Raw genomic sequence first — 15,164 nt, forward strand, 5'->3', positions numbered from 1 at the left:
GGAGGGACAAAGGCTGCGACGAACACTCAGGTGGTCTCCATTACGAGCATTAAATTTGTTAAATACACCATTCCGCGGCCTACCCCTGGAGGGAGACGCCTTTAATTCGTCCGATCCCTTGCTTTCCGCACTATTTGTATCATTACGCACTCGTATCAGACCTTCTTGAATAAAATGCAGCACTTTTTGCCCATAATTGCATTACTTTATATATATGTTCATTTACGACATGTTACATCCGTATATTTGGTACGGCCAAATACACCAGGGGCTTATGTTCCCCGCACTATGGTGTGATAAAGTCCGAACACTTTCACAAGTACGGCACCCCGAACTTATAGCATTATATGAATCGGCTCCGAATCATGTCTTGGGTCAATAGTTGGGTTTGCCCGGCTCCCATGTTTGGTACCTTACGTTCTGTTCTATCGGCTAAGGTAGCACTGGGAGAACCACTGCGATTGCGCCCCGGTTGAGCCGGGTTAACACCTCAGTGGAGAAAGCTAAAACTAACTGTCATGATAAGGCGAGAGACTGGTCGCTGTTCGAGAGGTTTTTTCGGGTCCTTAAAGACCTACGCCGCTTCGAGCGAAGTTTCGGATAATATCCGACGAAGGCGTGGATAGCGCCCCGAATTCGGTCTTCCGAATACTAGGGGCTTCGCCGAAATTTAAAATTATAGAATTCTATGGCTAAGTGAGAGTGTTCAAGCACTATAAGTCCGGTTGCCTTGTTCGTTGTGTTGAGCGCCTCCCTAGATGGACCCAACAATGTGAACAAGAGTGCTCAAGTTTATCCCGAACACCCCTTCACTCGGGATAGAAGGTAATATTTTAAATTAAACAAGCGTTGCTTAGCGCATATGAACAAAGTTTTCAGCGCACAGGATAATACATAGCGAGTTTACTCGATAATTACATCTCGGGGGCACTCATTCGCAATCTTGCGGGCACCCTTCAGGACAGTCCTATAGTACATCTCGGGCGTACGATATTCCTTGCCCGCTGGTGGCGCGTTAGTGATTAGCTTCTCCGCATCCAGCTTGCCCCAATGCACCTTTGCGCGGGCAAGGGCCCGACGAGCACCTTCAATACAGGCGGATCGCTTGATGACCTCCACCCAGGGGCATGCATCCACCAGCCGCCGCACGAGGCCGAAGTAGCTCCCAGGCATGGCCTCTCCAGGCCACAGCCAGACTATGAGGCCCTTCATGGCCTCCTCAGATACCTTGTGGAGTTCGACCAGCTGCTTCAGCTGGTCGCTAGGGGGCACCGGATGGCCGGCCTCAGCATACTGAGACCAGAAGACCTTCTCTGTTGAGCTTCCCTCCTCACCACGGTAGAATGCGGCGGCATCGGATACACTACGAGGCAAATCTGCAAACACCCCTGGAGAGCTCCGAATTCGGGTAAGTGTCAGGTAGTTTACATTAACATGCTTGCTTTGCATGAAAAATGCCTTACCCGCCGCTATTTTCTTCACATCTTCCACCTCCTGAAGGGCCTTATGGGCCTCGGCCTTGGCGGCTTTGGCACTTTCGAGAGCCGAGGCAAGCTCGGACTCTCGAGTCTTTGAGTCACGCTCCAAACTCTCATGCTTTTCCATGAGAGCCTGGAGCTCTTGCCGAACCACCGCCACCTGCGCCTCCTGCTTTTCTAGCTCTGTCTGTTCCACGGCCGCACTGCGTTCGGCCGCGGACACGGCCTCCTTCAGGGTTGCAACCTAAATCCTTTTCTGTAAGGTAACTATTCAAAGTGGTGTTACTCACCTTCTTTGTCCTCGAGCTGCTTCTTGGCACGACCGCGCTCTTGCTCGGACCACTCGAGATCTTGCTTTAATGCACCAACCTCCGCAGTCAGTGCGGCAGAGGTCAGCGGCGCAGCCTGCAACCCATATTGACATAACTTTTTAGCAACCCTGCGTATATCTTTTTAGATCCTCAGTCCGGATTTTCTTTCCGAACACCGAACTGAGCATCAGGGGCTACTGTCTATGCGGTATTACATTGCATATTTTTAACTTCTTACCTCAAAGCCTGATAGAAGGCTACTACAGGCTTCGGTCAGCCCGCTCTTGGCGAGCTGTACCTTCTGAATCACCGCACTCATAATAGTGCGGTGTTCTTCCTCGTGGAAGCTCCTTTGAGCGCTTCCAGCAAGTTGTCCGGCGCCTCCGGTTGGATAGAAGCCACCGGCGTCACGGTCTTGCCCTTCTTGCGAAGGGGCCGCCGGCCGGACTCCGGAACCACTGCGGGTACCGACGTGGAGTCCGGTGCAAAGTCCGGGAGGCCGCCTTGTGGTGCCTCCGGAGCCTCCCCCTGATGGGTCCCTTCTTGGGACCCCACCTCAGCGTCCTCAGTGGCGCGAGGGGTGGAGGCTCGCTCGATGAAGCGGGGAGATCATCATCGGCCGGACTGCAGGCAGTATGCGGCATTAGAAGGACGCTATGTGACATAAAAGGAAATTATAAATCATTCAGGAATCCGGATACTTACGATCTCTCCGGAGGCCTGGCCCTTGAAGGCCATTCTTCCTCGCCAACGTTTATGTTGGCGGAGCTATCCGGGGGAATAGTCCTTCCCCTCTTGGACCCTTCGGCCTCCCCTGTTGGGGAAGCCTTCCTCTTCCTCTCTCCCTCCTCTGGGAGAGAGTCCTCTTTCTTCTCCGGCACCACGTGCGGTGCCGGAACCAGCAGCCTCGCTAGACAGGCGTCTACTGGGTTTTCTGGCATGGGAGCCGGGCAGTCGATCTGCTCCGCCTTCTTCATCCAGTCCTGTCAAAGGAAAAGGGGAAATTAAAACCCGCATAGAGTCAAACTATGAAAAGCAAGTGTCCCGTAAAGGGGTAGAATCACCTACCTTGTCAGCTTGGCGCTACGAGCGAAATCCGCAATCTTCAGTCGTGGATGCGGGGGCTTCGGCACCCTTAAACAGCACCCTCCAGGCGCCTTCGTACGTCGTGTCGAAGAGCCCGCTCAACGCTTGGTGCTGTTCCGGATCGAACTCCCATAGATTGAATGACCGCTCTTGGCATGGGAGAATCCGGCGGACGAGCATGACTTGGACCACGTTAACCAGCCTGAGCTTCTTCACCTGCTTCTGGACACAGGCTTGGAGTCCCATCACCTCCTCCGAACTACCCCACAGAAAGCCCTTCTTTTTCCAGGAGGTGAGCTGTGTAGGGATACCAGACCTGAACTCGGGGGCCGCCGCCCATGTAGGGTCGCGTGGCTCGGTCATATAGAACCACCCCGATTGCCACCCCTTGACGGATTCCATGAAGGCCCCTTCAAACCAAAGGACATTGGGCATCTTGCCCAACATGGCGCCTCCGCACTCCGCTTGAGTGCCCTTCACTACCTTCGGCTTGACATTGAAGGTCTTGAGCCACAAGTCGAAGTGGGGCTGGATGCAGAGGAAGGCCTCGCACACGACGATAAACGCCGAGATGTTGAGGATGAAGTTCGGCGCCAGATCATGGAAATCCAGTCCGTAGTAGAACATGAGCCCTCGGACAAAGGGGTGAAGTGGAAAGCCCAGTCCGCGGAGGAAATGGGGAAGAAAAACGACCCTCTCATGGGGCCTGGGGGTGGGGATGAGCTGCCCCTCGTCGGACAGCCGGTGCACGATGTCGCCGGACATATAGCCGGCGCTACGCAGTCTTTCGATGTGCTCCTCTGGAACGGAGGAGGTCATCCACTTGCCTCCCACTCTAGACATGGCTGGGGAAGGTTGAGACGAGATGTGTGGGCTTGGGCACTGGAGCTCGAGTGCGCGGAGATGGATAAGCAAAGGAGGAAGAAGGCGTAGGTGAAAAGGTGAATCCTTATCCCTTATATAGGCGGACGAATGCGTCCCCCACCAGCCTGGTAAAACTCGCTTACCTCCCAAGCGTCACCATCAATGGCGCGGTTGGGTTACCCACGTCCGTATTGATGAGAATCTCGGATTAAGGGGGAACACGATCTCTGCTTCGACAAGACGTGCCAAGGAAACCGCCTCGCTAAATGCGCTGAGGTGGTAAAGTAAAAACGATTCAAGTAATAGCTTGGTAGTGGTGTGATGTCATGTCGCAAAAAATGTCAGCAGATTGAACTTGTGTGTATATTATTCTCTCTACGGTGGAATGTGGAATTTATTTTGCAGAGCCGGACACTATCCCGGTGTTCACAATCTTCTACGAATTATTCGGAGGAGGAACCCGCCTTGCAATGCCGAACAATATGCGCGCCGAACTCATCGTCATTGAAGCCTGGTTCAGGGGCTACTGAGGGAGTCCTGGATTAGGGGGTGTCCGGATAGCCGGACTGCCATCATCGGCCGAACTATCATCGGCCGGACTATCATCATCGACCGGACTCCAAGACTATGAAGATACAAGATTGAAGACTTCGTCCCGTGTCCGGATGGGACTTTCCTTGGTGTGGAAGGCAAGCTTGGCGATACGGATATGTAGATCTCCTACCATTGTAACCGACTCTATGTAACCCTAGCCCTCTCCGGTGTCTATATAAACCGGATGGCTCTAGTCCGTAGGACAACCAACAACATCAACCCTTACAATCATACAATAGGCTAGCTTCTAGGGTTTAGCCTCCTTGATCTCGTGGTATATCCACTCTTGTAAACGTCCACAATATCAATATCAATCAAGCAGGACGTAGGGTTTTACCTCCATCAAGAGGGCCCGAACCTGGGTAAAACATCGTGTCTCTTGTCTCCTGTTACCATCCGCCTAGACGCACAGTTCGGGACCCCCTACCCGAGATCTGCCGGTTTTGACACCGACAGTCGACTTCAGGGGCAAAGGCATGCTTACGGATTGGAGGGATCAGGCTGACGTCATCATAAAGAGGCGTTGGTATTTTCCGATTCTCGTTGTCATAATCCGGCTGATATTTGGTAAGATCAGTATCGTTCCCAATAAGAGTAGCCATGGGGCGTATATCTTTGACGCAGGCGGTGAAATCCTGTTCATCAAATACGGTCCCATCCTCTTTCAGACTCGGGTATCCAAGAGCGAGGTCGCCGGGGTCTAGTTCTTGAATCCATGCTTTCGCCTGGCTCAACGCGGCTATGGCCCCGGCTCTTGCGGACACCCGCCTTAGATCTTGGACCCGTTGACATAGTACAGCAAGCCGCTTCAGCACATCTTGTAGGAGGTGAGGAACGTCATTTGATAAAGCTACAATGGCCAAAGCACATTGTGACCTGGTGTAAAGCTGTTCCACCAGAGTATAAACCGCCTTCAGCTTGATTAACATGTTCTGCTTGAGATTTGTGCTCCTGGGGCCTGCATTATTAAACATAAGGTGAGCCGGAGGTGACAATTGAAGTAATCATTGAAAGAAGGTTTGCAAAGTTTAAATTTTATATGAGTAACTTACCAAAGATTGCTGAGACCATTTGAGATATCTGGCGCTTTAAGCCGGACAGCTCCGCTGTTGCTTCTGCAAGCAATGCCTCTGCCGTCTCGGCCCGGGTCATGAGTGAAGCCTTTTCATCAGCCCAGATTTTCTTCTCCGCCTCAAAATTCTTCTTCAACTTCTCTTGTTCAGAGACGCTGAATTCAAATTTGGAGTTAGCCTTTTGAATTTCAAGTTCTTGAGCTGTCAGACGGCTCTTTAGGTCAGCAATCTCCGACTCAAATTGACTTATGGAGGCCTGCATTGATGCCAGGTTATAGTCAGTATCATGGTAAGATAACATTAAGTACCAAGCACTTTGCAAACAAAGATACTTGACACTAGGGGGCTAATGTATGCTGAAGAATTTTAACTTACAATGCCGGTTCATGGAAATTAAGTCCCAAGCACTTTGCAAGCAAAGATACTTGACACTTGGGGGCTAATGTGTATCGCAAGCTCAAGGTATCATGTTACAACCGGGTTACATATCTTCTTTCTCAACCGGACAAAGCAGTGGCTAAGCAGTTTTCTAAGTCTACAACATATTTATTCATAAGCAATAGACTTGGGGGTTGATACAGTAAGTATGATTAAGAAAATTAGCATAAGTTATACCTCAGATTTTTGTTGTATTTGCTTCACCATGTCAATTTCCAGTTCACGGCTGCTGTGTACTTGATTGAGATAGCCAGAGACTATATCTCCAATGCTCAAATGAGTATAGTCAGCAATGTCTAGCTTGGCCTTTCGGCGTTCTAGAAGCTCCTCCTTAGCAGAGCACTTGGCAAGGATAGTGGGCCACCCTGGCTCAACAAACTGAGTCTTTAGGATCTCAACTTCCGGATCAATTGTCTTGGCCGGGCTAGGAGCTTTCAGGTTATCAGAGTTGTTGAGAGTATCTTCGGCGGGTGGATCAGAGGTTGATGCTGGAATGTCATAGGCTGGTTCAGGCGGTGGCTGATGGGTAGAGTTGCCAGGAGCAGCCGTGCCAAGCTCCGGTTCAGTCACGACCGGGTCTTGGGCGGCTTACTCTTTTTTGCCCTCTTACTTGGCTTCACTTGCACGCTGTGGACAAAGGCAGAAGGATGAGTACAAAAGCACGGGTAAGGTAAAGCATAAGGTAAACAAAATTACATTACCCGGGGGCAGTTTTGAAAGCCGGCATGTTAGATTGCATAGACTCGCCGGAGGGAGGAGAGGTATCCTGATAATTGGAGTCAGATGAATTGCGAGGTTGACGAATTAAACCCGCCAAAGGTAAAACAGAACGTAAATCGGAGATAACCTCAGTCCGACGCTTCCTGGTTACGTCAGGTAAGCCGGAGGAGAGCTCTATATCCTTGCCGGTCCGGGTCTGCCTCCGGCTTTCAAATTGCTGTTGCTTCAAAAGAAATTGAGGATCTTGGTAAGCCAAAGGATGTGAAAATCTTACTTTTCGGGTTACTCTTCAAATTTTCTAACGCGGTGGGGGCTCGGAGTTAGAGGAGATTATAGTTACCTCTTCCTCGACGGCTTGGTTGTTCCCCGTGTCTTCCTGAAAAGATTTAATATCAGTAAGGTGATGATAAAGAGTCAAGGAAGTTGAAAGTTACCTCTTCTCCATCATCATCAGTATCATCAAGTTTAAACATATCTGAAGCGCTTGGCTTCCTCTTCTTTGAAGTTCCAGTCTTGGCGGTTTTCCTTTCGGTTCTTTTTGCCTCTCTGGCTTGTTTGGCCGCCTCATGGTCATACTTGAACTTCTAGAAGTTGTCATCGGCCTGTGAAAAAAGATAAGGGGTTATGAGTAAAAGCAAGGTGTAATATAGTAAAGCGTATTCATTGAGATTGATGACTCACTGCGGGGGCCGGGTTCTTCTTGCAGAAAGGAAGTAAGCCAAAGGCATAACTAGTCACCGTGCCCTCTTTCAACAATGTTTTGGTCGTAGCCTCCACGACATCATCTGGTAAGTCGTCGGGACTATGACATAGTGGGTCATTTTTCTCGCCTGAATAAGTGCACATTAAGACGGGGCGGCAGCTTAACGGAAGCACTCTCCAAGTGACCCAGACTCGGACCAGGTCGATGCCGTCTAAGCCATTTCCCAAAAGAGCATTGATTTTTGTAATGGTGGGAGCGAGTGGGAGACGTTCAACAGCAGTCAGTTTATCCGGCAGCGGGTGGTTGGATTCAAGGCGCAAGGCGCGGAAGCCGGGCAGAGGATTTTCCTCAGCCGGAGAAGTGTCCTGGCAGTAGAACCACGTCTGATTCCAATCCTTTGGATGACTCGGCAGTTCAGCATAAGGAAAAAGGCAGTCTCTCCGCCGCTGAATCGAGATGCCACCAAGTTCAAGACTGGGTCCGTTGGCACGTTCATTCTGCTGGTTTAAATAGAATAGCTCTCTGAACAAAAGTAGATTGGGTTCTTCTCCCAGATACACTTCGCAGAAAGCTTGGAAGTTGCAGATATTTGACAAGGAGTTGGGTCCAATGTCTTGAGGTCTGAGGTCACAGAAATGCAAAACATCCCTGAAGAATTTTGAACCGGGTGGAGCAAATCCCCAGCTCATATGATCCATAAAAACTATCACCTCCCCTTCTTTGGGCTGAGGTTTCTCCTCGGACGGGTCAGGGGCACGATAAAATATGACCTCCTTCTTGGGCAGGTGACCAGACTTCGCAAATTCAGACAATTTGCTTTCTGTGACAATGGATTGGACCCAATTACAGGTCACAGGAGCCTTGGGAACCTTAGGTGCCATGGCGTAAGTGGAAGCCTATGACAAAATAAGAAGCTCCAGTTCAACTTTAATCCAGAAGGAAAGTATTTTTAAGTCTATTCAAAATGGCGGCTTAAGACAGGGCCTAATGACATATAGGTAACTATGCAATGATATTTAAGCCGCTACAGGTATCAGGGGCAGTTAAATTTTCTTAAAAGTTGCCGGAAGCAAGCAAGACTGACAATCGGTGTTGTCATAAACCGGCTACATAGACTACCATGGTTAAACAAATTCAACAGAGGCAGTTTTTGATTAAGTGTGGAACAAACAGATTCACAAGCTGCAATTATTGTTTTGGACCAAATGGTCGTTCTAAAAAGAAAAAAATTCTAGACCTAAAATCAGTACAGAGAAGTTCATCCACTCGAAGGAAGCCTCTAAACAAAATAAAGGAGATCTATCTATGTTCGAGATAAACGTAAAGCAATCACCGCAGCAGTTTTATGTTATTCAACGATCTGAACAGGGCATCGAAGGTGAAGAACATCAAGGGTTCACCGCGGGCGGTGAAGGACACCGACGAACTCGAAGAAGCTCCAATGCAGATCTACGAAAGAGAAAGAGGGGAACTTATGGATGTGGATGGGCTGTGGAGGTTCACCGTTGATTTCTTGTCAGATTCGGGTTGATGTAGCGGCCTGAGTTGGTGAAGACAAGGAGCTCGACGGCAGCGGTGGCGGAGCTCAGGTGGCAGAGATACAGCGAGAGGAAGAGGATGACCGTAAGGGGGGAGAATGGAAGACCTAGGTCGTGCCTATTTATAAGTGAAGACCAACTAAGACGGCGTGAGAAACAAGGAGACCAAACATTATTATCCAGCGGCCCCGACGCCTCGGTTTTCGGAACGGTCAGTAAAGGCAAAGATCCATTGGAGGATATGGTGGAGTAAAATATGAATTTAAGTAAAGATGACGTCACGGCGGGTTAACACGGATCCAGAAGATGACGTCATGGCGGGTTAAAAACCTTTGCACAGGCAAAAGGCAGAAGGTTTATTTCTTAAGGTATTTTAAGATTGACATGAACCGGTTCAAATCAATCTGGGGCCTAATGTTGGGGATATAACTATTTGTGTAAGCCGCCTAGGAGAGGCCGGGTTACGCAAAGAAGACTCACCAGAAAGAAGCCCAAGACCAAGCATGAAGATGACGGTTCAATAAAGGGTCTAAGGCCCACAGGCGGCTTAAGGTCCATAGTGGTAAACCGCCCCGATGACATGACTTGTAACATAAGGTAGAATTAACTAGTCACTGAGCCGGACACTGTCTATGAGCCAGCCGGGACTCTGTAGGCCGCAGGGCGTCCACCCGTGTATATAAGGGGACGACCCGCTGGCAGCTTAGGGGAAGAAAACAACTCATCAAGAACCGGGCATAGCATATCTCGCTCCCTGGTCATCGAAACGTCAAGCAATACCAACCCAACTAGACGTAGGCCTTACCTTCACCATAAGGGGCCGAACTAGTATAAACCTCTCGTGTCCCTTGTCCTAATTAACCCCTTCAAGCTTCCTAGTTGCGATGGCTCCACAACTAAGTCCTTTCACTAGGATATCTGACGTGACAATTCCACGACACATAGCATAGAACTTCTGGTGAAATTCCAACTTCAATCGCTTATAATTCCAAGATCTCGTACCATCACATAGCCTATACCATGTGAATGCATCTCCCTTCGAAGATAAAGGGAAGACCTTCCTTTTGACAACATCATCGGGAATACCTGCAAGCTTAAATAATCCACAAACTTCATCCACAAAGATAAGGTGTAAATCGGGATGCAATGTTCCATCTCCTGCAAATGGATTAGCTACCAGTTTCTCTATCATACCCGAAGGAATCTCAAAGTAAATATTTTCATAAAGTTTAGTAGGTTGAGGAGCAACTCTTTGCTCTTATGGTTGGGGTGAAGATACCCCGAACAAGACCCTCAAAGGATTAGTTTCCATAGTGACAAGTAACAGAAAATTCCAGCACACTATATAAATGTTTCCTTACCAAGTTCCACTCACCAAAAGCGCTACACTCCCCAGCAACGGCACCAGAAAAGAGTCTTGATGACCCACAAGTGTAGGGGATCAATCGTAGTCCTTTCGATAAGTAAGAGTGTCGAACCCAACGAGGAGCAGAAGGAAATGATAAGCGGTTTTCAGTAAGGTTTTCTCTGCAAGCACTGAAATTGTAGGTGATAGATAGTTTTGTGATAAGATAAATGGTAACGAGTAACAAGTAAATAAAGTAAACAAAGTGCAGAAGGTTTCCCAATCCTTTATGCAGCAAAGGATAAGCCTGGACAATTTCTAATAATGACAAAGGAGCTCCCGAGGACACATGGGAATTATCGTCAAGCTAGTTTTCATCACGTTCATATGATTCGCATTCGGTACTTTGATAATTTGATATGTGGGTGGACCGGTGCTTGGGTACTGCCCTTACTTGTACAAGCATCCCACTTATGATTAACCCCTATTGAAAGCATCTGCAACTACAAAAGAAGTATTAAGGTAGACCTAACCATAGCATTAAACATATGGATCCAAATCAGCCCCTAACGAAGCAACGCATAAACTAGGGTTTAAGCTTCTGTCACTCTAGCAACCCATCATCTACTTATTACTTCTCCATGCCTTCCTCTAGGCAAAAATAATGGTAGAGTGTCATGTAGTCGACGTTCACATAACACCACTAGAGGAGAAGACAACATACATCTCATCAAAATATCAAACGAATACCAAATTCACATGACTACTAATAGCAAGACTTCACCCATGTCCTGGGGAACAAACGTAACTGCTCACAAAGCATATTCATGTTCATAATTAGAGGAGTAATAATATGCATAAAGGATCTTAACATATGATCTTCCACCAAGTAAACCAATTAGCATCAACTACAAGGAGTAATCAACACTACTAGCAACCCACATGTACCAATTTGTGGTTTTGATACAAGATTGGATACAAGAGATGAACTAGGGTTTTGAGAGGAGATGGTGCTGGTGAAGATGTTGATGGAGATTGACACCCTCTCGATGAGAGGATCGTTGGTGATGATGTTGGTGATGATTTCCTCCTCCCGGAGGGAAGTGTCGCCGGCAGAACAGCTCTGCCAGAGCCCTATATTGGTTCCGCCAAGGTTCCGCCTCGTGGCGGTGGAGTTTCGTCTCGTGAGCTTGCCCATGATTTTTTCCAGGGTAAAAGCTCTAATATAGCAGAAGATGGACACCGGAGGCCCACCAGGGGGCCCAGGAGATAGGGGCGCGCCCTGTAGGGGGGGGGGCTCCACTCTCCTGGACAGGGTGTGGACCCCCTGGTGTATTTCTTTCGCTCAAAAATTCTTATTAATTCCAAAAAGATGTTTCGTGAAGTTTCAGGACTTTTGGAGCTGTGCAGAATAGGTTTCCAATGTTTGCTCCTTTTCCAGCCAGAATTCCAGCTGTCGGCATTCCCCCTCTTCATGGTAAACCTTGTAAAATAAGAGAGAATAGCCATAAGTATTGAGATATAATGCGTAATAACAACCCATAATGCAATAAATATTGATATAAAAGCATGATGCAAAATGGACGTATCACGTGCTTTCTCCTCGGCCGAAATGACATGTGCCGAATAATTCATAAACCATGGTCGGCAAAACACGCTCTCCTCGCCCGAAATAGCTCGCACCCACTATTTCAAAACATGCTCTCCTCGCCCGAAATCGCTCGCGCCCACTATATTTCAAAACACGCCATCCTCGCCCGAAATCGGTCCTGCCCACTATTTGGGGAGAAGCAAAGTTACTCTACTATCCCCGACCCTCAGTACACATACCCAGGCCGAGAAGCCTAAAGGCAGGGGTAGAACTGTAACTCCCCCTCACATTTCAGACAAATGCGTCCGTAAGACATGGTTCCACTCCCCTCCCAATTCCCCCCCCCCCCATTCATACCTCGTGGGCGCCAAATCACCTTCTCCCCAGAAGGTCCCTTCTCCCGAGCCATGAAACCTCAGCCCCTCCTCCATGGCGCCCCCACCGCACCAATTTCACAGCCGCCCTCCTCCCTAATGCCGGAGACGCTGTCCATTTGCCATCATGCGCTGGGCCGTATGCCTCTTACTCCATGCTGCTAGAGCTGCCTCGACGACGGCCGCGTGAACCGTACCAGAGCCAATTCACCCCCACCGTTGTTCACGGCACCGGAGCGGCTCCAACTTCGGATCTGTCCAGAGTCCCGGCGGTGCTTCCCCGTAGCCGTCGACCGTCACGACATCGCTGTTTCCCTGCCACTGGTCGCCACCGCAACTGCGCCGGCCTCACAGACTCGGTAGCTGGACCTGCCTACTTCACCATGCCTCCAGATAGGTCGCACCCTCATCTCAAATCACTTTATTTAGGCGTCAGTTGTCTGAATTTTTATTCTAGGCCAATCGATTCCCAATGGGAAGCAGCACCCCTCGAGGCGGCGAAGCTCCTAGGCTGCTAGTTGGCTGGTGTCTAACGTAAGGGTGCGGGCCACAAGTTTGCCGCGGAGTTAGATGGCTATATTAGAGTTGCGTGGGTTGAAGGTACTGTCACTGCCGGATCTGGATGACAGGGAGTCTTTGTGGATTTGCCCGGGGGCGGCGCAACCACGGCAGTGCGGTGGGGTGGGGAGCGGGGTTTTGGCAGGGGCCACAGACCGCACAGGCAGGCTGCTCTGCCGTTGGTCACTTGCTCTTCGGGGAAGATTCCAAACAGTGTCAGCCGGGAGGCACAAGACGGCCATCAAGCCATCCGGCGTAGATCAGACAGTACCAAAATAAAATAAAATCGTGTGACCCTAATTTAGTCTTCAGTCAACAGACGTGTGACCACTCTCCTACCTTGCTGTTGATCTCTTAGTGTATTTCTTCAGATCAAAGAGGTATGTCGTTCTTAACATTATGTGTTATCTGCATCTTCAGCCACACCATCTTCCGACTCACCGCAGCTGCTCCAACAAGGGAAGCATACACCAGAAGGGAGCTATAGTCCCCACTCAACAGTTCCTTGCATCAAATGAGTGTGCCCGACATGGACAACCACAACAACTGCAGGGCCTCGACAAGTCAGCACATGATGCTCACTCCTATGGATGGCGGCCAGATAGGCTGTACCCTCATCTTACTTGTGTGCAACATTTATGGCTTTGTTATTCATCTAAGCATGGAAAATAGATTATCACATTTCACTATATATTCATGCTGATCTCTTACGGGTCTTGTTTAGGAGTTAACAATGTTCCATAGTTCAGCTAAGATACTTGTTCTTAACGTAAGGCCGCTACATAGTTATCATCCATCAGCCAATGTTATCCCACATGCTGGTGATTATAGTATTATACCACTTCTAGTATTACCTATGTTGTTCTTTAATACTTTTGTGTGCCATCTAGTTAATCTCGAGTACAAATGATACATATTCTGTAGCTTTCATCAGTGTTCTCCCTTTAGTTTTTGAGACATGTTGCTGCTAGTTAACCCCAGTCCTACTATTTATGTCGTCTCCTACAGGCACTCATTACATAAATCTAACTACTAATTGTCTTCCATGCATGTCAGATATAATTGCACACACTGATATATCCACAAGAACCTCACTGAGCAATGTAAAGGCCAATAAACTTGATGTCAATGATACCCAATATGATGGAACATGTAAAGGCAGTTCTTCAGAAGACTTGTAGAAAGATGATGAATCCTCTTCAGCCCACAAGGTCCTTGCTCTAACTTGGCCTGTGATATGGGTACAACATGCATATAATGTCCTGGAGTGTATCTACTCTGTTGCAATGCCATGTGCTTAGCATGCTGATCATGCATGTAAATATGTCATACCTTCCTATTTTTCAGTACCTATTCCATTCATGATAACATGTTTTCAAATTCAAGTACTATCATTATACTCTATCAAAATGTCATCTGCTTAATTTGGACATCATGCTTCTGAATATCTTATGCCTTGTTATTCATCAGTATGTACTTCATCTGTCTAACATACCATGTTTTTTTACATTGAAGTGTTGTTCTAGTGCTCTGTTGCAATGCCATCTTAGTTTCCCAATCATACACGTGTATGTTGCCTTAGTTTTTTCTGTACGTATTCCGCTAGCATACAGTTTTACATTCAACTAGTGTTTTTTTACTGTGTTGTCCTGTCGTATCCCTAGCTCTTACACCATACTCCCTCCGTCCGGATTACATGTTGCCGAAATGGATAAAAAAGAATGTATCTAGAACTGAAATACGCCTAGACCCATCCATTTTTTTATGGATGGAGGGAATACATGTCAATATGTCATGCATTTCTATTCTTCAGTACCTATTCCATCTCTCTGTTGTAGCATATTTTATAATTAAAGCACCATTCTTCTATACAAGGCATGCAAGGGGAAGACGACTATGTTAGAATCTGAAGGGTTACAAACAAGGACTTTGCAAAAGATTCAAACGCCAGGAGATAATAAACCAACTCTAGTTTTTATAGATACTGCTCTAGCACAGAGAAACCCAACTCCTACTGATAATAAGCAGTTTCCAGTGGCCAAAGAACTAGTCCGCTCCAGTCCAGCAAAAATATTTCAACTCCATTCTAAGAAGCGTGTGCGTATCCTTGCATCATGAAATTTTATAGCATGCTGATCATATTTTCTACATGTTTCTTACCCATCTCTCTTTTAGAAAATAAGCTTAACAGATAGAAGAATTTCTGCACTGGTATCGTCTGTGAGGAAAGATTCTTGCAGGAATTCTCTGTGCTCCAATGCAGATGTAAGTACCTGTTGTATATCACTATATTTTTACATCAGCATGTATTTTGTTAATCGGCATGAATCCAACCTTTATCTGATCTAAATTTAGTTGTAGCAAAATGTGTGATTAAAGGCCACAATGTTGATTTTTGTAAGGAAAACTGCCTAGTAGTTTTGCATCCTGAGCTGCATGAGTTTACTATCTCATATCAGTGGGTTTGAATACTTTGGTTTTGTAGTGGGTT

The sequence above is a fragment of the Triticum aestivum genome, chromosome 7B, assembly GCF_018294505.1.
Source record: "Triticum aestivum cultivar Chinese Spring chromosome 7B, IWGSC CS RefSeq v2.1, whole genome shotgun sequence".
Classification (NCBI taxonomy): domain Eukaryota; kingdom Viridiplantae; phylum Streptophyta; class Magnoliopsida; order Poales; family Poaceae; genus Triticum; species Triticum aestivum.